We start from the raw sequence: 22,212 nt of genomic DNA, 5'->3' as shown, positions 1-22,212 counted from the left end.
TTGGTAATTATAAGATAAATTTATGAGAAATAATGGAATTTATACTATGTCACATGTCTGAGCATGCCTACCTTTACTAAAGGGATGGATTAAATTATCATATTCCATCAGATTCTTTATGATTAATCTCAAATAATCTCTTGAATTTGAGTCAATAAATCTGAGATAATCCTTATGAACAGGCGTAGGGGGCTTAGGCTGCTTCTCTAATCACTCAAGACCTGCAGACCAAATCCAGACACCCACTTTCTTGAAGACTTCAGGGGATAAACACAGTTCCAGACCAAATTTTGGAATTAGAACTGGTCTTTGGTAATGTCTAGACCCAGGGTTTTCTAGCAGTTCCAATCTTAAAATATTTAGCATAAGAGCTATACTTCCCACCAACAGTGATGATGATTCTGTAGTATTCCCTTAACCTAAATGCAGGACAGTGTTTAAGGCTGAAATAAAGCATTAAACCTCAGAATTTATTTAATAATCATAATCTAACCAGATATGTATTCCAACCAGGTATTTTACTAAACAGTTCTTATGTTTTACTTATATAGTGTGTTCATATTATTTCCACACCATACTGGGATGCAAGCTTCCTGAAGGCTAAAATTTTTGTATATTGATTTCACTGATGAATCCCTAGCTCCTAGAACATTGCCTGGCACATAGTAGATGCTCGAGAAACATTTATCAGACGAAATAATAAATAAAGAATGAATTCAATAGGACTAAAATCAAATTAGCAATAATAAAAAGATACATTTCACAAATGGAATATGATTATAATTTTTGCCATGCAAAAGTCACATTTCAAGCAGTGACAAGAATGAAGAGCAATTTCAAAGCAGGGGAAACATAAAATTTTGGTTTTAACTTTCAAAAACATCACTTTGAAAAAGTGTGGAATCTGAACATTAAGTTGCATAAGTAATAATTACTTCAAAATTTTTGTTATTATTTCCCAAACAAAAGTTTAGTCTGTTAGTATAAAATAGATTTACGTAGAATATTCAAAATTGTGTAGAATTAAAAGGGGATATATCTCATGCTTACAGAAAGTATAAATGCATCTAAACTTAGTTAGATGTGCTTGATACATACAGTGGAACTATAAAGAAATAACACTGATTTCCTTTTTAAGGTAATAAAGTCATCCATTACCATAAAGTTATGTCATATATTGCATTTACCATTTTATTTTAATATAAACGATTTGAAATACTGATATTGGTAATATTTTAAATTGGTGTGTATGAAACACGGACTTTTAAATTGTCAAAATTCACCACTTAACAGTTTTAAATTACTCAAAATTTTTGCGTACACAACTATTTTATTAAGTAATTGCCAATGCTGGAAAAAGCCTTAGAATTATGTATAGCAATAATTCAATATTAAATATACACATAGCTATCTAATGTTAAAATGATATTTTACTTTCATTTATGAAAAAAATTAAGTATGCTATACAATTATGTAAGCATTGTCTGATAGCACAGTTAAATGTATATATTACAAGACATAAAACTCAAAGGCAGAAAATGTACATTCAGAAAGCTCATTCTTCATTTGACATCAAATGATATATAGAAGGTGTAGTTTATCACAATTAGATTATCCTGTCATTAAGTTACTTGAGAAAAATTTAAAAATAAGATGTTCACAATATGAAAACATACCTGAAATATAATTTTAATAATACTATTTAACAAAACATTCCTGAACTAACAAAAATAAAATAAAAATGATTTACATATATAAACATGCTTCACTATGTCATAACTAGATGTCATCTTTGAAATTATGATGATGGAAAATCACGTTACACATGTAAGTTGGAAATTTTATTTAATAGTAATGCTACAATGTGAAATTTGAAACTTTATTATGTGTTTTCAAAAATTATTTGAAAGTTATTAATTTTAACAAAATATGTACCAAATAATACCTCATGATAGAATTTGAACTTTGATGAAATTTTGATTAAATTTTTTGTCCTATAGTTTTACAATTTTATGTTGTTTCTTTGTAATTATTTTCTAACTCATTACCAAAATAAAAAGCAGAATATATTGCTAGAGATATGCGTGGATGACCCAAAATATATAAGAACATGTAAAAATAACTGCATATTCAAAGAAGTTTCTAGGTACTTATATTTAGTACATTACTGTATGTAAATTAGTTTAATATATTCTGTTCCTTTAATTTTAGTGTTTCATATGAAACATTTGAATGGAAATTTAACAAAATAGTAATAATTTTGTGACATTGTGATATGTAATAAAGTAAAATGCCATAAATGTTTAACATTAAAACATCCAAAATAAAAACTATGTATACACAAATAACACCAACATAAAGTCTAAGTACTATGACTAATTTGATTCAAGCCATCATCTGGATAGTCATTAGCATATGTAATTCAATGTTTGTTATATTTTTTCTTCTTTTCTTTAATATGACCTCTGTGAAACTTATAGGAAAACATACCAATAAATGAGGACACTTGTAAACTAATTGAATATGAGGGTATAAAGTGAAACAAAGCTCTGATTTGTTACATTTTTAAAAATTCACAGTTTTCATTAAGCATATGCTAGCTGCGAAAATAATTGAAATATTTTGCATTTTAAAAAGTGTTAATTTCAGTATTTTAAAATCTGGCTACCCTAGTATTCAATAGTTTAAACTGGTAGATGGGTGCAAACTATGAATATGGAATTTAGAAAAGAGATGGATTAACTGGAAGTAGCCCTTAAAACTGTAGGAGAAATAGAAATGTTTTACCTTTGATTAATTGTTATTAAGTATAAAATTATCTTTCTGACTAGGAGAATTTTAAGTGAATCCCGGAAAAGAACTAGTTTATAATTTTCAAAAAATATATATCTACATTGGTCTTACAAAATTTGATCTCAAATCAAAAGCTGTATTTATGTTGAAACTTCATAAGATTAAAATCTTAAAATATATTACTCAATAATACAATATAGTCTAGATTGTAAGAGGCATATCTAAGAAAAAAACTACAGCAATTAAACTATGAAATGACAATGCAAAATTGGCTGTCACTTGTGCCCAGATTTCTGAGAGGTTAAAGTAAAAAGAAGTTCATCTTAGTGATGTAAGAAAAAATTCAGTAATTCATGTAACAGATTTTCTAAGATTAAGGATAAATAAATGGGTAAATACTAATTTAAAAATATAATTGAGTTTAAATACATATAACCTTTCTGAATTTACTGACATATTGATATATGTTTATTTTTATGTTATATATTTTATTCAAGTTTATAATCATTAAACAGGAAACCAGTATTAAATTTTGCATTTGGATTTGCTGTCATTTATCATATACAAGTGGCCTTGATGATATAATATGCAAAATGAATGAATAAATAAATATTTGCAATTAAATCTGAAACTGATGATAGTAAAATTTGTCAGTAAATGTCATGGTACATCTACTAAAATCACTTTGTGACTAAATTAATGATTGTAAAACAAATATTAACGAATTATACACTATCCCACAATGTTTATATGCAAGATAAGGATCTCAAATTATGAATTGCTAGAAATTTTAATAAACACACATGCCAAGCAACCATAAATACCTTTTTAAATGAAATATGGAAATATCAAAACTTTTAGAAAGACTTAAGGAGACTACAGTTTTGGTCAACCATGGCAAAACAATACACACACATAAATGTATGAATGCTATATTAAATATCACAGTTTTGCCCTAAGAAGGAGCATGGATAGACATCTCATTTCTTAGTACAAAAAATATAGTAAGAGTGCGCTAGGGAAAAGCTATTTTAAATACAGAGTTTAAGAATCTTGAAGATAGTATCTTTCTCTCAAAAGATCACTTCTTGCTTCACCCAGTTGATTAAGACAAATTTGTAGAATTAAAGTTCAGAGTAGTATCACTTTAATTTTTTATGCATTTTGGGAGTTTCTCTGACATGTAGCAGTGCATCATAGGTGTCATTTTTAAATTTAGATATGCAAATCCACACAATCACACACCACTTGCAGAAATAAATTTCACACAATACAAACTGAATTATTTTTGTGTAACTGAGTATAATAGTCTTATAAAGTCACAAAAATGTCAATAAATGTTGAAGACCTAGGTTTTAAAAGAAGATTCATGGCATCATTGTTACATTTCACAATAAGAAGAGAAAAGAACAGGATGTCCCTCTACATCTTTGTACAACTATCAACCAGAATCCTGAATTTTTAGATCTCTTTGTTGAGACACCTGTCATCTCTTAACTAGAGTAAAAGCATTTGTCGTTCTGGGATTCCCCTAAACAAACAAAATGAAGCTTCACACACACTTGTTTCATTTATTTCCACGTAAAATCTTGTGGAACAGCTGGCAGCTCTCATGGAAGAATATTTTATTTCAAGATGTCATGTCAGGAGCACCTCATTTTCATAGCCTTGTTTTCTCTGACAATCCTTGCCTTATTAATATCATTTGAAAGCAGAGAGCATGTCTTACACAGGTTTATCCCCTATTTCCAACTGAATATTTGATAAGTATGTGAGGAGAGAATAAATTAGTAAAAATGTCTAAATATAGTATCTTCTTTCTGAATAATACAAACTTTTGTATTTAATTAATATTTATTGATGGTAAAATTTATTTTTCAGGATATAAACATAAGTAAAGAATTTGATCTGTTTAGATACACCCAAATAATGCAAAACACATTTATAACATACTTTTATATTTCCTGTGCTAGAATAGAGGTATGAAAAAGAGGAAGAAACATCCGACACATAGAAATTAATTCTTCATTTATGTTTTCTAAAATGAGAGTATCATTTCTCCTATCTGTTTCTTCTATCTCCCAATATTCTTTCCAAAAACACAAAACCTGTATTTTACAATGATAGTATTTGTTTATTTTGAAAGAGAATAGAGAAAAGTAAAGAAAATATGTGGATGGGGTTACCTTTTATACCAATAATGATTGAAAGAAAAAATAAGAGTGGTCTTTATCCTAACGTACTCATCATATCCCTGGGTCACAGCTATCTTCATTACCTGAATGTATCCCTGTTTATCCTTTGTTTTCTTCCATAGTGCCTGGCCTTTAAGTTTGGGGCCTAAGGAAGTGTCATCATTTTTCATTAATTGTAGATGTTCTTTACTGCCTAAAATATATAGAAGATTGCTTTTATATATGTGATATGATTTAATGGGAACCAAGAAACTATCCTTACCCCCCACATCTTTCTGTCTGTGTACCTCAATGGTGTTAAAAGATGTTCTTAAGAATTAAGTATAGCCCACCAAAATTATTCTCTCATAACCAGACAAATAACTTTTTGGTAGATAGAGGGCCATATTAGAGTAATTGTTTAACTATTCCACTTTAATTAGTTTATTATTAAGTTTTCTTCTCTTTACAAAAAATACTTGGGGAAATTTTAGAGATATGTGTTTTGGGGAGAAGTGTGAAGTTTGCCATAAGATCATTTAGTGATTTTTATTGAGGCATTTATATGACTGTTACGTAACTGGAAGAGTAGGGTTCATTATTAACAGCTCTGGTGTAAAGAAGGTGTGGGTGGCTAGGAAGGGCTGCCATTCTGGAGGAAAGACTATTATGGTGTTGATTGTGGAAGGGTTGCTGAGCAACTGGTAAGAAGCTGCATAAATATGCTCAAGTAAAGCAGTCTAATAAGAAACACAGGCCAAAAACATCTTACTTTCCTGCAACATACATTCTGTAGAGCACTTGGTATTCTGTAGCAGCAAATTAATTAGTAGGAGGAGTTATTTTCTTGAAAATAAATACCAATTTTGGCTTAGAAAAAAACAGCATGTTGGTGGGGAAAAATAAACTTCAGAAATGGTAAGAACATACAGAGTCTATCATCAAAGCTATCATTAACCTAAAGCAAATATATTGTATATTAATATTATATATGGGTATTACATACAATTATATATTTGGATGTTTATATTAGTCCATATTTAGAGATAAATATATTTCTTACGTGATTATTATGCTAATTTTCTTTACAGAAATACCTTTCATTTAAACAATATAAGTAAACAATAAACAAACAAACAAAAACTGTCTTTTAATACCATCAACAAACAAGAGTATGAACACCAATATATACATCATTTATATTTGACTTCAAGTGTGCTTCGTTTCTTTAGTTTTATTAAGGCAACAGATGATGTTAAAATTTAGCCATAAAACATAGATATCTGACCAATAAAGATCTCAGAAATCATGTAGTTTAATGTTATAACATCTGACCAACTGTCTTTGACTCTTTCTACTCTAGAAGTAGAAAATTTGATCCTCAGGGCAACACAAATGAGAAGGTTAATTAGAGCTTCCTTCACTCAAATCTTCCCTGGAGGAGAGACAGATAAGTCTGTTGTTTAATTAGAAAGAAATTCCATCAAATTTAGAACAGAATATATTTGGAAAGACAGAAATAAAATGGGTGAACTATGAAGGAAGAGATTCAGCAAACTACTTCTGTTTTACATATTTGTACCTATTGAAGAAACAAACCCTACCTTGCATTCATTCCAAAAAAATGCAAATGTTATACGTGAATCTTTCTAATGCCCTACTTTTTCTACACCAATTAGAATGGATATTTTTCCTCTTTCTCTATGTTTCAATAGCATTCTAAACATCCTAACTTTAAAAGGTATTATATTCCATACTCTCTTTACCTCATCCTTGCTATTTCACAAACACAAATGAAATGAATATTATACTTTAGATACATGATATATTATGATAGATAGATAGATAGATAGATAGATAGATAGATAGATAGACACAGATGATAATCTTCACCCCTGTCTTTCAAGCAAACAGTCTAATAGCTATTTAAAAAACAATCAGAACAATGTGATATGTTTAATAGGGGATACAGTATAACTAGGAAAACACAGCTGTAGAAGCCTTTAGATTTGCTTACACAAACCAGGAAGACTTTCTAGTTGAAGAGACATTGGCATTGATCTTAAAGGATGAGCAGATTTTGCCTGATACATGAAGGATAAAATAACATTTTAGTCAGAGGTAGCAGCTTAGAAAAAGTGCAGTAGAGGAAAAGGCAAGACATATTCAGAAAACTGCAAATTATTTGGCATGGCAGGAATGAAGAAAGCGAAATAGTAGGCACCGAGACTTGAAAAGCCAAAACATTTCAACTTAACTTGAAAAATGAGACATCACTAAAGTACATAAAGCATAAGACTGATAACAAGATTGGCACTTTAGAAAGAATGTTCTTGCTATAATGTGAACAAAGTATTAAAGAGCTATATGGACTACAGCAGGGGTCGCCAACCCCCAGGCCACGGACTGGTACCAGTCCTTGGATGTTAGGAACCTGGCCACACAGCAGAAGGTGAGCGGTGAGCAAACGAGTAAAGCTTCATCTGTATTTATAGCTGCTCTCCATTGATCACATTACCTACTAAGCTCTGGCACCTATCAGATCAGCAGTGGCATTAGATTCTCACAGGAGCATGAACTACTCATGCAAGAGATCTAGGTTGCAAACTCCTTATGACAATCAAATGTCTGATGATCTGTCACTGTCTCCTATCACCCCCAGATGGGACCACCTCTTTGCAAGAAAATAATTTCAGGGATCCCACTACTTCTTCTCCATTATGGTGAGTTGTATAGTTATTTGATTATATATTACAATGCAATAATAACAGAAATAAAGTGCAAAGTAAATGTAATGTGCTTGGATCATTCAGAAACCATCCCCACCCTCACTCTGTGGAAAACTTGTCTTCCACAAAACCAGTCTCTTGTGCCAAAAATGTTGGGGACTACTGGACTACAAGCGAGACAAACATTTAACTGCTTCAACCACATGACTGAATATTTTGCAACAGAGTTGCTAGATTTAGCAAATAAGAATATAGAATACTCAGTTAAATTTAAATGTCACATAATCAACAATTGTTTTGTTATTTTGTTTGTTTTTAGTATAACTATATCCTGTACAAAACTTGGGACACATTTTGAAAAAAAATTGTTTCATTTTTTATCTGAAATTAAAATTCAACTGGGAATTCTGTATATTATCTGGAAACTCTACCTTGATACTAATTTAGACTTACAAATTCTGAAAATTTTCTACATACCAAGTAAAAACTAGTAACAAATATTAATCCTTTCAATGTAAGTATTATTTGATTGATCCTGTGAAAACATTTGGAATGACACAGAATGGGCATGATGACATCACAAGGACATCTAGGCAAAACTCATACAAGCACCATTTTATTGAATGAGAAACGGAAAGAAGGCAAGTTGAATATAGTGTTCTAAGTTATTTTATTACACATATATTTAAGTATACAACCATTTTAGTACTAAAACCATCGAATGCTCTAGTCTTATATTCATTATAAAAATGCACGTTCTATACTTGAGGAAAAAATTCATATTGAGAATTAAACCCACAGATTTACATATAGAAAAGTCAGCTTTCTGAAAAATTATTCAATCCATGGAAAATTGAATGGAAGATATTTCCAGCAGAACTTATTGCTCTTTGAATTATATACAGACACTATAGGTGGCAACAAAAACTGAATCGTTACCCAACCTCACAATATCAAGTAATACTTTTTGACCTGTTAGTCTTTTTTTATTCAGGAAATAGAAAATATAAAATGGAAAGTAAAAAATTCAACATTCTCAATAGATAGATAATCAGGTAGATACAGATATAGATATAGATAGCTTCTATGTGTTTCCCTCATTTCCTCTTGCATATATGAGACTATATATCTGTGTGTATATATGTATATATCTATATCTATGTGGAGAGATATCAGGTACATAAAGAAATCTCTGAACTCTGAAAAGGCATTTGAAGTAAGAGTGTTCTATTTAACAAGATCATATGCATATTATTGGTTTGAATTTTTGATGACAATAATAAAGCAAAAAATGTAATCATTACGGTAGTTTTAAATATCTAATAGTTTTATATCCACCCAGATAAATTTTGGTGTATTACAATTACAGATATGAATTGTAAGATGAATATTCAATTATTTTCCTGAAGTATACTTTTAACCTTTATAAAGGTAATGAAAACTTGCTTCACTTATCTGTGAGAAGATACCTTTGTATTTCTCCAGATTTCTGAAGAGATGATTAAGACACTATAAATGTATTTGACATTCCAATATGCTTACTTTAAATAACTAGATACCAAAAATATTTTTAAAACATGGCATAAAAAGCAATAGACATTTATTGAGCACTTAGTATTTGCCAGACATAATCCTAATTTATTCATTTAATCCTTAAAGGTAACCTGTGAGCTAATAATGATAAAGCACAGAACTGCTTCAAAACATACACTGAGCCACATGGCTAGTAACTGGCAAAGCTAAAAGATGGACCCAAATGACACAATCTCAAAATGATCTTAACTTCTGTGAAATCAGTGCCTTTATGTAGCCTCCCCAATACAGTATAGCATGTAAACACTTGTGTGTGAGTCAACATGTTATTTATTTATGTTTTGTTTTGACTATATTTCTTTTCCATCTCCTCCTTCCTCAACAGAGGCCTGATTGTCTTCAGGATCCTCCTGCAATTCCCTCAGCAGGATTTTTCTGCAGAGCTCAAAGGAAAAATTTCTCTATATTCCCTCCCTACTTTTTGTTTCCTGAGAGTCTAGGTCCTTTCATGAAATTACACTAAATGAAAAGAGGAGGGCAATGATGGGGATGTTCGAGTTTGGGGAGAAGCAATAAAGATGATGTACACATCATCTCTAAGGAAAATAGAAGGGTCTAGGAATCTGTATTCTCACCTGTGGCTAAGATTTCCTTGCTCAAGCTTATCATGGAAAGAAAAGGATCATCTGCCTTTATAGAAAATATGGGTTTGGACAATGATGACTAAATGGCTTTCTCCCCATAGTCTAGTCACTACAAAGGCCTATTGGATTCTTGCACAAATCAAGGGAAGAGAAGGTGCCAAATGTTTCTTCTACCCTCACCCCACAATGACCTACAGAATGTTTTTCCTGTCAAATATAATAGGGTCTTTCAAATTATTTGAATATAAGAGAACAAAGTAACATTTCTTGCCTATCCACATGTGTGGATTAAATTTCATACCTGTTTAATGTGTAAATACATTAAAAATGTACAGCATACCTCAAAAGCTTATTTTTGCTTTTTTAAATAATTTAGTTTCAGGGTGAAGTTTGATACCTCTATGTTCTATTTTTTTCTTTTACCAATTTGAGTTCTTCTATTATAAAACAGTTCTTAACAATCTAACTTCACTTATCTTTGCAACGTATCTGCTGCTCAATAATTATAAGACTCACATTATCGTACATGTGGCTTCTTACTATGTTGCTAATATGGATGATTTTTGCCACCTTTGGGCATGAACAAAGCTTCTGCAAGTTTCTGGTTCCCGACTTTTACCAACAAGGTCTTCTCCAATCTTCAGAAAATTTCTTGCAAGTCATCTTCTGTTTTCCCAGTCACACATCAATTAAATTTTTCAAGGAGAGTGGATGCTTTATGATGAGGACATTTGCACCAGAGACTCAGGCATCCATTAGTCCTCAGCCAACTATTCCCCACTGTTCCTAATAATCATAGCCTAACACTTATTGATCACTTATTTAATGCATATTCCATGATAAACAATTCATATATAATCATCATAACAACCATGGGCAGCAGATACCATGAAAACGTATACAGCTGAGGGTAAATAACTTAAGTAATTCATTCATATATTCACTCAACAAGTATTTATTGTCTTAGGTCATTTATTCACTCATCCAGGTTTTTAGGCAACAAGAATTTGTTGAGTGCTTAGTTTATGCCAGAGGCTGGATGATCCAGAGGTGAACAGTAGAGACACTGTGTTTCCTAAGAAATGTTACATTCAAATGGGAGACAAAAAGGATGAACAGATAAATAAAACAGCAAGTGGTGAAACACAAAGTGACTTTTGAGCTGAAAACATAATAAAATGAAAGAGTTATTTAAGAAAAAGACCTGATATATGGCACTTTTACTCAGAGTGTCAGATTACATAGATTATTTTCTTAATCTTGGTGATATAATACTTCCTATTCAGTTATCACTTGGGCATTTCACTTTATTTCTCTATACTATGTTCCACAGTCTCTTGTGTCCTATGTTTCTATGAAACAATATTTATTTTTAGCCAAGATAATGTTATATTTGGAGAATAAAATTTAATTATTTAAAACCCACATCACAGAAATAAAATTAAAGTGATAGCAATTGCATCAACATTGTATTTCATTCAGTGAATACTATATACTGAGTTTCTACCTTTTGCTAGCTATTGTTACATGATAGAATGCAATGGTGAACATAGGAGATAATGTGAACAAAGAGACAAACAATTAACAAAAATAACAATATGTTTGTACTATGTTGGTGTGTTAGATTAAATATGGTCACATATTCTTTGTGACTCTTGTCTAAGAGGTAGAGTAGGTGTAACTCTACTGAGAGGTGGAGTCTATTTCCCACCAACTTGGGTAGGGATGTCCTAATGACTTGCTATGACCAACAGAGTGCAGCAAAAGTGATAATGTGTGATTTCTGGAGCTTCACTTTCAAGATACTTTGTCGCTTCCACCTTGGATCTCTTGGAATGCTTTCCTCAAACTGCCACTGATACGGTTTTGCTCTGTCCCCACCCAAATCTCATCGTGAATTGGAATAATCCTCATGTGTCAAGGGCAATGCTAGATGGAGATAATTGAATCTTGGGGGCAATTTTCCCCCTACTGTTCTTGTTCTTGTGGTAGTGAATAAGTCTCATGAGATCGGATAGTTTTATAAATGGGAGATCCCCTGCACAAGCTCTTTCCTCCTGCCATATAAGATGTGACTTTATTCCTCATTCACCTTCTGCCACGATTGTGAGGCCTCCCCAGCCATGTGGAAATGTGAGTCAATTAAACCTCTTTCCTTTATACATTACTCAGTCTCAAGTATGTCTTTATTAGCAGCATGAGGACAGACTAATACAGCTCATAAGGAAGTATGTCTGGCTACCAGAAGATAAATGGCACAAGGAGTAAAACTGAAGTGTCCCAATTTACAGTACTGTGTTATGCCATATTGGACCTTCTATCACAGTCAACTATCTAGCTGTGATAGCAAAAAAGCACGCGAGCAAAAAAGCATCTTGCCAACCAAGAGAATTGTGAGAAATAATGAAGAATTCTGTTTTAAGCCTCTAATAGATGACTTCGCTTCCACAAGCCATGTTTAACTGAAACAATGAGTTAAATACCAGAGTTTTACAGAAGTATGTAATAGAAGCACTAATCTGGTCTTGGGGGTCAAATTAATAAACAGAGGCTTTGTGAAGAAAGTTATGTTTAAACTAAAACCAAAACAATGAATAGGAATTTCCAAGGTGAAAAGAAAATAAATAAATAGTCCAAACAGAGGCCTGTATTGTAAACACCCTGAGGCAAGACAGATTTTGTTAGTTTCTAGGAATTAAAGACCACTTAGTATGGGTAAAGGATAAACTGCAAGCCAGAAAATCACAGAAACTCAGCTTGGAAATAGAAGTAGAGAGTATATTATGAGAATATAATACAGCAGATTATGACACAAGCCATGAGAAGCCATGTGAACTTTATAATAATGCCAGCAGACACAGTCCTCCAACTCCACTCACTGTAGGCAGCACTACATTTCTCTCTTCCCTTCTGAGAACCAACTGTGTTTCTTAAAAGAAAAATACTACAGTATTATGATAAGAAAAATTTTCTTTCCATGGATAGAAAACATTTTTTTAAAATCCTGAAATGGAAAAGTAAAATTTTTGTTGTTCCTAAATGTGATTACCTCGGGTCATCTCTAAAGAAAAATGGAAAAACAGAAGATATTTTAACCCATAATAATTATCTGTCTGTATTCATTCACTACATTTGTCATTTTCCTATTTTCCAATTTCATACTTATGAGGACCTACTTCATCATTTTTCATTTATTTTCAAAATGATATGTAGAATTGCTTGCTGAATTAAATATATATATTTATATATATAAATTTATATAATAAATTTATATATATATTTATATATATAAATTTATATAATAAATTTATATATATATATTCCTGTGAAACATTTCATAGGAAGATCAATGTAAGTATTTCACAAGAGGATAAAACTCATGTTGTAGAATTTCAATCACTAGCTAGAAGGTTGGGAAGGATTTGGTAGGACATCAGGAGTTCTCAGATCCCCCAGTTATGCTGTGTGGTCAACTATAGAGTACATGTGCAAAAATAGTCAGCCAGTATGCATTTTATTTTGTATTATATTGTAAAATATACTCTTTCAAAATGCATTTTTCTTTCAGAAAGATGTTTTATGCTATTAAATATCACTAAATCTGTGCAGTTCTTGCTTTCCTGATAGAAAGTAGAATAAACACTTTACATACAGGTGAGTAAATTCTAGAATTTAATTAAAATGAAACTCAATATGGTGTGCCTTGGAACCAAAATGACAATAAAAAGTAATACACCAGTTAGTCAGTCAATAAGATAAACTGAAGTGTGTTGTATAGAAAACAAAATATGAGACACAAAAATGTTATTATGTGATCCTAAATTTCTATGCATAAATATTTTACAATGCATTTCCTTAAGTCAACCCAGTGAAGTGATGTTTAGTAATTGAAAGTTATGTGTAATGTGACTACATATGTATTTTGTTTTTTTGCAAAGTATGATTACTTACAATCATTTTTCACACCACTTCTTAGATGAGCTGTATATCACATGAGAAAGAACAATCAGTGTTAATTTAATTATAGTCTTAAGGAAATCGATATTTTAGTTAGTAGGTGAGGTTCTGTAATGAGTAAATTTTGATTAAGCATTTTTGCAATAATGAAAAGAGCAGATCATTGTTACTCTTCCAGGAAATCTCAGAAAGGAATCACTGGGCTAGAAAATGTTTAAAGGTCTATACATTTATGAGAATAAATAATTTAATTCAATTATATAATACATTTATTTTAATATAATGTCTTTGTTTCTTCTTTCTTTTTTTTCTTTTCTTCCTTCCTTCCTTCCTTCCTTCATTTCTTTCCTTTCTTCCTTCCTTCCTTCCTTCCTTCCTTCCTTCCTTCCTTCCTTCCTTCCTTCCTTCCCTCTCTCTCTCTCGTTTTCCTTTTCTTTCCCCTTCCTCCCTCCCTCTATCTTTTTTTCTTTCCTTCTACAATTATATTAAGTGTTGGATGTATTCTAGGAATTCCTCTGGATGCCAAAACTATAGCGTGAAGGAAAGAGATAGGAAAGAAAAATGTCAAAACATATACACGGTGATTTCAAAAATGTGAGTACATAAAGGCATAAATAGAAGATACTTATTGTGAATATCTGGGTTGTTGAGAGTAGCCTAGTTCACCTTGGCCTATTATCTCAAAGAAGGGAATATCTTTGCTCACTCCTGAAAGATGAGGAAAAACAAGTCCCTCATGGGAAGATTTGAGGGCAAAACTTTCCACTCAGAATGAAGAGCAAATGTAAAGGATCTAAGGAAGAAAACTACATGGTATGTCTAAGAAGGCAGTGACAGAATAATAAGTATTAGGAAATTACAGGTTTGTAGGCTATTGTAAGAAGTTTGGGTTTTATTTACTTAAATTTACTCTAAGTCAACAATGGAGAAGGGAAGATCTGATTTAAATTTAAGACAAATCACTTCACTGTCAATGGGTAGTGTTTGTGTGCCTTTGTGTGTGTGCTTGTGTATGTGCCTCCGTGTGGGTGTGTGTTTGTGTGTGTGTGTTTATGTGTAGGGAGTTGATGATGGTGGTAGTTTGCTGCTATAAGAAAAAAATATGTGACACAGTGGCATGTGGGGATAAATGAGGTAGATTTCCCAGCCCTTTCCCCCAACAAGATCATCCCAGAGATGAAAAAGTTTGAAAATCACTATTACAGAGCTTCTGCACTGGAATGCACATTTGAAAAGGCTGAAAAAGTAAATACATCAGACCAGAGGTTCCACATTAACAGCCAAGAGCAGGATCCATGCAGAATGAGAAACTGCCTGGGATGATACCGAAAGTATAATGAGTACTGAGATTTAAAAAAAAATATCCAAATGGCTAATTGAAACCAATGTTCCAAATAAATAACAGACCAAGTGATGGGAATGTTAAAAGCTGAGGAGCACTGTCCCTGAAAGAAACAGATGCTGTGAGCAGCAGGGAGATGCCAGTGTAATTGGCACAAATATGACTGTGAATAATGCTTTTGTATGACCCTTTAAGCTGGAAAAGTATATCCTAGATATTTAGAAAATTTTCATCTCCAAAGTTTTAAGGAAAAAGAAGGATACCAAAGCTAAAATGGGACATAAAATGACAGTATGACATTCCCACAGAATGGCATGAGTTGGATTCATTACTGAATTAAGAAAACAGGCTAATATATTTAATGAGAGACATGCATTTCTTGATGATTCCTTTAATAAATATTTAGTGAGTGCCAATCATGTGCTGTGCACTATTATGCTGAAGACATAAAGATAAAAATCATATAAGGTCTTCTTTTCAAGGAACCATATTTTTAGAGGGGTACAGAAACAATAAACCCATAAATTAACAAAGAAAGAAAATATACAAAAGTAAATTGAGGACAATTTTAAAAGGAGCATAATAGAGAGTGACTGGTACCTGGGTCAATGAAGACCTCTTCGATACAAGTACATTTTTTTAGGCCCTAAAGCACAAAAACGAGCCAACCATATGAAGGCCAGGGGACCTGTTTCCAGAAAGAAGGTCAAAGTTTCTGAGACAGGCAGAGAGAGGAGGGGTAGAGATGAGTTTGGTGATACACCTAGGAGTTACTCATGTAGAGACGAAGAGTCAGCTGTATCAATTAAGTTTTATTATGAATGTGCTAGAAATCTATAGTGAGGTTTCAAGCTTGACAGTTTGTATTACAAAATATCACTTTGCTTACATGTAAATAATGGGTTGTAGAGATGCAATAGTCAGAGAGCACACCAAAGAAGAGGCTTGTAAAGTTATTAAGCATAGAGATAATATTTCTTGGCGATAATGGAAAATGGGTTGACTCAACAGACCAATCAATGATCATAATTTTAAATTATATCATATTTTACTTGATTTCTTCTAAATGTCAGTTAAAGATGTGCAATTGTGCTTGTTACACTTATCAAGAAAATTTGTAAAGCAAACAGCCTAAGTGAAGTAATGTTCTATATTTTTATCAGACCTGTCCAACTCAATGAACATGAACACACGACTAGAAGAAAGTGGACTGTTGTGAAGAACAGATACATAGAAAAGACAACTAAAAACTGGAAAGGACCACACCAGTGTGCTTCATTATTATTACTCCAATGCAAAGAATAAATACAGTAAGAAAGAAGATACACAATGCTCTTTTGTCAATATTTCTTAATGAAAAATTATCATACAGGAAGTTAGATATGTAAGTTCCCAATATGTCTATTATAGCAAGATACTGTGAAAGGTTCTTTCCAAAATACCATGGGATATAATTATCATAATAATATTACAGATTAGATATAGTTACTTCTATGTTACACTGATAAAACTGAGAATCCAAGGGCTACAAATTTCATGGATTTGTCTCCAAGTCTAATGCTTTTCGTTCGATACTACTGAGACGTCCCAAGTCTTCATATTCAGACTTTTCACATTATAGTACAGTGAGTACACTGTGTACTCACTATGTACTCACTATGTATACACTATGTATACACATATACTACATATATGCTATATATAGTATATGTACTATATACATATATACTACATATAGAGATATATGTATATAGTATATATAGCATAGTACATATACTATATGTATATATGTGTACATATACATATATGTATATATTTGTGTATATGTATATATGTATATATAGTATATATACATATATAGTATACTATATATTATATATGTATGCATATAGTTATACTATGATGTATACACGTTATAGTATACTGTACCTCAGTGTTCATATGTGCCATATTTACTTATAAGTTAGAATACATATAAAAGTAACTCAGATCATTTCTTCTCACATGATGAAGAATGTTGACTCAGCCAATTAAAAATGATAGAATTATATATCACCAGTGTTACGAATGTCTTTTATTCTTATATTTGAAAAGACAAAATGGTAAGAGTTTGGAATTACATGAAATGTAATCAGTATATAATATTTTATCAAAAAATTAGTAAATATTTTTTCTTATACTTTACAGACTGTGCTCATTCTATAAAACATATTTTTTAGATTTAGAATTCCCAAGGCACTATTCTCAGTCTGAAGAGAAGCATAATATTTAATAAGGCATAGATTTTACTTTAAGAGAGCTATAGGATGTATACAAAATAGTAACAATTAAGGGAAGAATGGTAAAATAGAAAGATCATGTTTGAATTGCTATATAAGAAAAAAATATGAAGATTGCGTTTGAGTGACATAGGCAACTGTGAGAAGGGGCAATTTAGATTGGAAAACAAAGTTTGTGCAATGATTAAAAGATATTTAAAAAACAGAAAATGACAGCACACTCAGTTTTGGTGTAATAATATGAGGGGAATTAGTAAAGGAGAATATATAGAGTTGATTCAAAGATATCAAACAGCTCAAAGTAGATGTTTGTTGCTCTCTGGCTACCTAGAAACCATAGTTCTAGCATCAGAAATTTACTTGAAGAATTTTAACCTTATGCACCAGTTAGCTTTTATCTCTTATTTCTACTTCTAAGTCTTACTTGAAGGTATCATGAATATTTAATTTAAAATTTACATTAGGAAATCTTAAGTAACTGAAAAGTTTAACTATCTAAGTCCTGAATAATTATGGTTCCTCAAATAAATATCTAAAGTAACCAGTATAACTACGTCTTAGAGTTAGTTTATAAAACGTTCATTATTTAATGAAATAATGAAGATGGAAGCAAAACTAGTCAAATGAAAAAGGGTGTCATTGTCTCTAAATTTTCACCTCCTTAATAGTTCCAAGACTAAAATTCTAATAAGATTATTTAATCTGCAAAATGTAATATAATTGTTCCCTGAATTTTCTCATATCTGGCTGAATGGGTACATTTTCAGTTGTCTTTGCCATTCTTAGCTAGAGTGACCTATTGAAAAATCATATTCTGTCTCTCTGAAGGATTGTGCAGTTTAAGTTGCTCTTCTGTCTTAGGAGGTTTAGAATCTTACTTTCATGAACTCTGTGATGAGAAAGAAGATTTTTTTAATTTACATATTTATTTTTATATATTTACTGTGTATAGTATGATGTTTTGAAATATGTATGTATTGTGAAATGGCTAAGTTAAGCTAATTAATATAGGAGTTACATCATATACTTGTCATTTTATGTGGTGAGAACACTTAAAAATCTACTTTCTTAGCAATTTTCAGGAATATAATATATAGATTATCTCTAGTTGTATAATAGATCTCTTGAACTTGTACCTCCCATATAACTGAAGTTTTGTACCTTTTGACCAACATCTTCCCAACCTCTGACCCTAGCCCCGGTAACCACCATTTTACTTTCGACTTCTATGTGTTCAACTATTTTAGATTCCAAATATAAATAAGATAATGAGGTATTCACCTTTTTGCACCTATATTATTTCATTTAAATAAATTTAGTATCTAATTTAATGAAGTCTGATAAGAAAGCAAATTTTGAAAATGACTGCACAGTGCTTTAGTATTTCTGGGAGAAATGTACATAAACACAGGCAGGGAAATAACAGGCATTATCTTAAACTTACTGAGGAATATATACATGTAAAATTCCAATTTAAGGTGCACTCACTGTTAATAGTTAATTAATTAAGTAGTTTCTTTGATATGGCTATTTTGAAGAGAGTTTTGAGAAAGCTGTTTCAAGTATATCTGCAAATATATCCATAAATTCGGAGTAGACAACCATGAAGGATTACGTATGTGTGTGCATCCTATATAAAGCAGGTTTTTAAAAATGACAGATTGACTTTTGGTTAGAGATGAACTCTAATTCAAAAGGTTAAATTTACTATTCTAGATTATAAAAAATCAATATATTCATATTACTGAATTCTGAAAAATACCAATCAAGAGAATAATAGTATAATAGTGTTAGTTTCTTATGGAAGTCACACAGCATTTTGTATTCTTACCCAGGATAACAGAACTGTAAAAGAGATAAAATGCTGTCTTCTCATATCTTGATTATGAATCCCTACTTCGGTGCTTATTACTTAGAAACTTTTCAGAGTACTGATTAGTGTCTACGAATGCTGTATTTATTAATTTGTAAAGTGGAAAAAAGAAAAGTAACCACATCATATGTTGCAATGATGAAATGAAATGTATAAGGGAAAATATTTGGCACAGGGCCTGAAATATAATCAATGTTTAGTGATAATGGTGAAAACAAAAAGTTGATAGAGCTTATTCAAATATAGTGATGGAAAATAATTAAATTATTTTATTTTTCTAAAAGTTAAAGTCCAGCTTTTAAATAAACTTTTTACACAGTTAAAATATTTTATTAACTAAAAACTCAATTTCTAAATTATGTATTCTTGAGCATCCGTCTTACCACATTTTAAAGTAATCACTCATTTCACTCAATCCAATTTATAATGCACATTAATGATTTATGACTCCTTCATGGATACCCATTTTTCTCAATGCAACTATCTTTATGCAATTTAGTTTTATAAATATTTATATATTAATAACAGCTAATGATCAGGAGGCAGGTCATTTTTGACTAGGGAATTTAGAGCCATCAGAATAATGATACAATTGTAAAGAATAAATAAAGATGAGAATTTGATGGTCAAGGAGATACTATATCTGACTTTTTTCTTAGTTTGTATATGTTGACATTTTCACAGAGTAACCCCTCTTCAAAACTAATCAATTGAAGATTTTTTAAAAGTTTGATAGATTGTTTTTTATGCTAAATCTCACCTATTAATTTGGTTCTCACAAAAAGGTAAACTATCAATAAAGGAGTTAAAGTATATTTTTCAAATCCATCTTTTAATAATACTGTAATAGTCCCCCCAAAAGTTTTAATTAAAATATATGTATGTATATGTACGTGTGTGTGTGTGTATGTGTATAATTGTATTATAGCATAGAATTTGAAATAAGAAGACTTGCATTCAAATTTTGCCTCTATATGTCTCTATTTCATTCAGGATTTCCTTCCCAATTTTCTCACCTACCGCCTTACCTTGAGCCCCACTCACGTTGGTAAGCATCAGATTCTTTCCCTTTATCTTTCCTTCTATTCTACTGAATGATTTTATACATTAAATAATTGTATTTTTTATGTTGGTGAAACATAAAAAACTCTTTTCACATTGAAATATAGCCTTGAAGATAGCTATCATTCCATGAGAATAATTTAAATAAATAAGCGTTGTTTTAATGAATATTATTCAGTAAACATTTATTTTCCTTTTCCTTCTCATTAGCCTGGAAGAAACAACCTTTTATCAAAAACAAACAAGCAAAAAAACAAACATAATCTACCCATTTGTGCTATAAATCACATTCCAGGACACTTCTGGGTCTTTGTTTCTATCCTATGTTCTTTGGTTCCCTAAACCATTATTTTCTCTTATTCTATATGGTCATTTCCATCACTACAGAAACATGTTCTCTGTCTTCAAGGTTAAAAGACAAAAAAAATAAAGTAAAATCATCTCCGGACTTTACATTTCCCTTCTAACCTCCTTCACATTCCTCTCTTCCCTCTTCACTAAATGTATTGGAAAACACTCTCTCCACAAACCATTTTTACTCCCTCACTTTGCATTCACACCTCAAGCAAATTTGTCTAGCATTTTCCTAAATTTCATCACTGCAATAACCCCCATGTTACCAAATCCCATTTAATATGGTTTGGATTTGTGTCTTCACCCAAATCTCATGTAAAATTTTAATCCCCAATATTGGAGGTTGGGCCTGGTGGAAGGTGATTGAAACATGGAGGCAGATTTCACCCTTTGGTGCTGTTTTGTTGATAGAGTTCTCATGATATCTAGTTGTTTAAAAGTGTGTAGCACCTCTCCACTCTCTTTTCCTCCTGCTCCGGCCGGCCATGTAAGACGCTCCTGCTTCCCCTTCCATGACTGTAAGTTTCCTGAGGCCTCCCCAGCCATGCTTCCTGTACAGCCTCCAGAACCATGAGCCAATTAAAACTTTTTTCTTTACAAATTACCCAATCTCAGGTATTTCTTTACAGCAGTGTGAGAACAAATTAATACACCATTCTATCTCTTCAATTTACTGATTTGACAAAATATTTGAGAATTCACCATATGCCTGGACCCCTCTACTCTCTCAGCATACAACAGTGTACAAAACAGTCAGATATATCCCTGTCTTTATGAGGCTTTTACTGAAAGGATGAATAGCACTATGAAAAAAAGTGGTGCAAGGGATAGAATCTTTTAACATCAGGAAACATGAAATTTTAAATAGGGTAGTTCAGAAGACCTTACTAAATTTGAGATTTAATCAAATTTATGAAGAGTATCAGAATTTGAGCCACACAATTTAGGAAACTTTCTAGACAGAAGAAACAGCAAATGCAAAAGCCCTGTGACAGAAGGAGGTGTGACATTTTGAGGACCAGCAAGGATGCCACCATATGACAACAGAAGTGGGGAGACAAGGAATGAAGTCAGAGACGTAAGTTAGTAAACCATGTAAGTAAATGCAATAAGCTTTTACTCAGTGAGATGGAACTACTGAAGGGTCCTGAACTGAGAAATGCTACTATGTGACTTGGATTTTTAAAATATCACTTGTTTGTTTAATTGCTAATATAATATGACAGGCCAAGAATGGGAGCAAATAGATCTTTTAGGAAAGGTTGAAATGATCCAAGCAGGAGAAGGTGATGGCAGGAAACTGAGTGGTTAAAATGGAGGTGGAGTGAAGTAGTCTATTGTGAATGTTTTGAAAGAAGAGCAAGGCAGGACTTGCTGATAAGAGATGTGAGAAAAAATGAGGAGTCAAGAATGATTTTAAACATTTGTCCTGAATAAATGAGAAAAAAAAGGTCATTTGCTGATATGAGAAA

General features: G+C 31.6%; 1 protein-coding gene and 1 long non-coding RNA gene across 7 annotated transcripts in view; one reads left to right on the top strand and one right to left on the bottom strand.

Annotated features, from left to right (window-relative positions):
* LOC139355777 (uncharacterized) overlaps positions 1-16,472 on the top strand; it is a 122,835-nt gene extending 106,363 nt beyond the window's left edge. The window contains exons 2-5 of the long non-coding RNA XR_011606817.1: positions 7,630-7,690; positions 13,442-13,527; positions 14,338-14,424; positions 16,336-16,472. This is a non-coding gene — a long non-coding RNA (uncharacterized lncRNA). The remainder of the gene's footprint in view (positions 1-7,629; positions 7,691-13,441; positions 13,528-14,337; positions 14,425-16,335) is intronic.
* LOC105475960 (CUB and Sushi multiple domains 3) overlaps positions 1-22,212 on the bottom strand; it is a 1,218,758-nt gene that overhangs the window by 725,024 nt on the left and 471,522 nt on the right. The window lies entirely within an intron of this gene.

The sequence above is a fragment of the Macaca nemestrina genome, chromosome 8, assembly GCF_043159975.1.
Source record: "Macaca nemestrina isolate mMacNem1 chromosome 8, mMacNem.hap1, whole genome shotgun sequence".
Lineage (NCBI taxonomy): Eukaryota > Metazoa > Chordata > Mammalia > Primates > Cercopithecidae > Macaca > Macaca nemestrina.
This window is presented reverse-complemented; position numbering and strand designations above follow the sequence as displayed.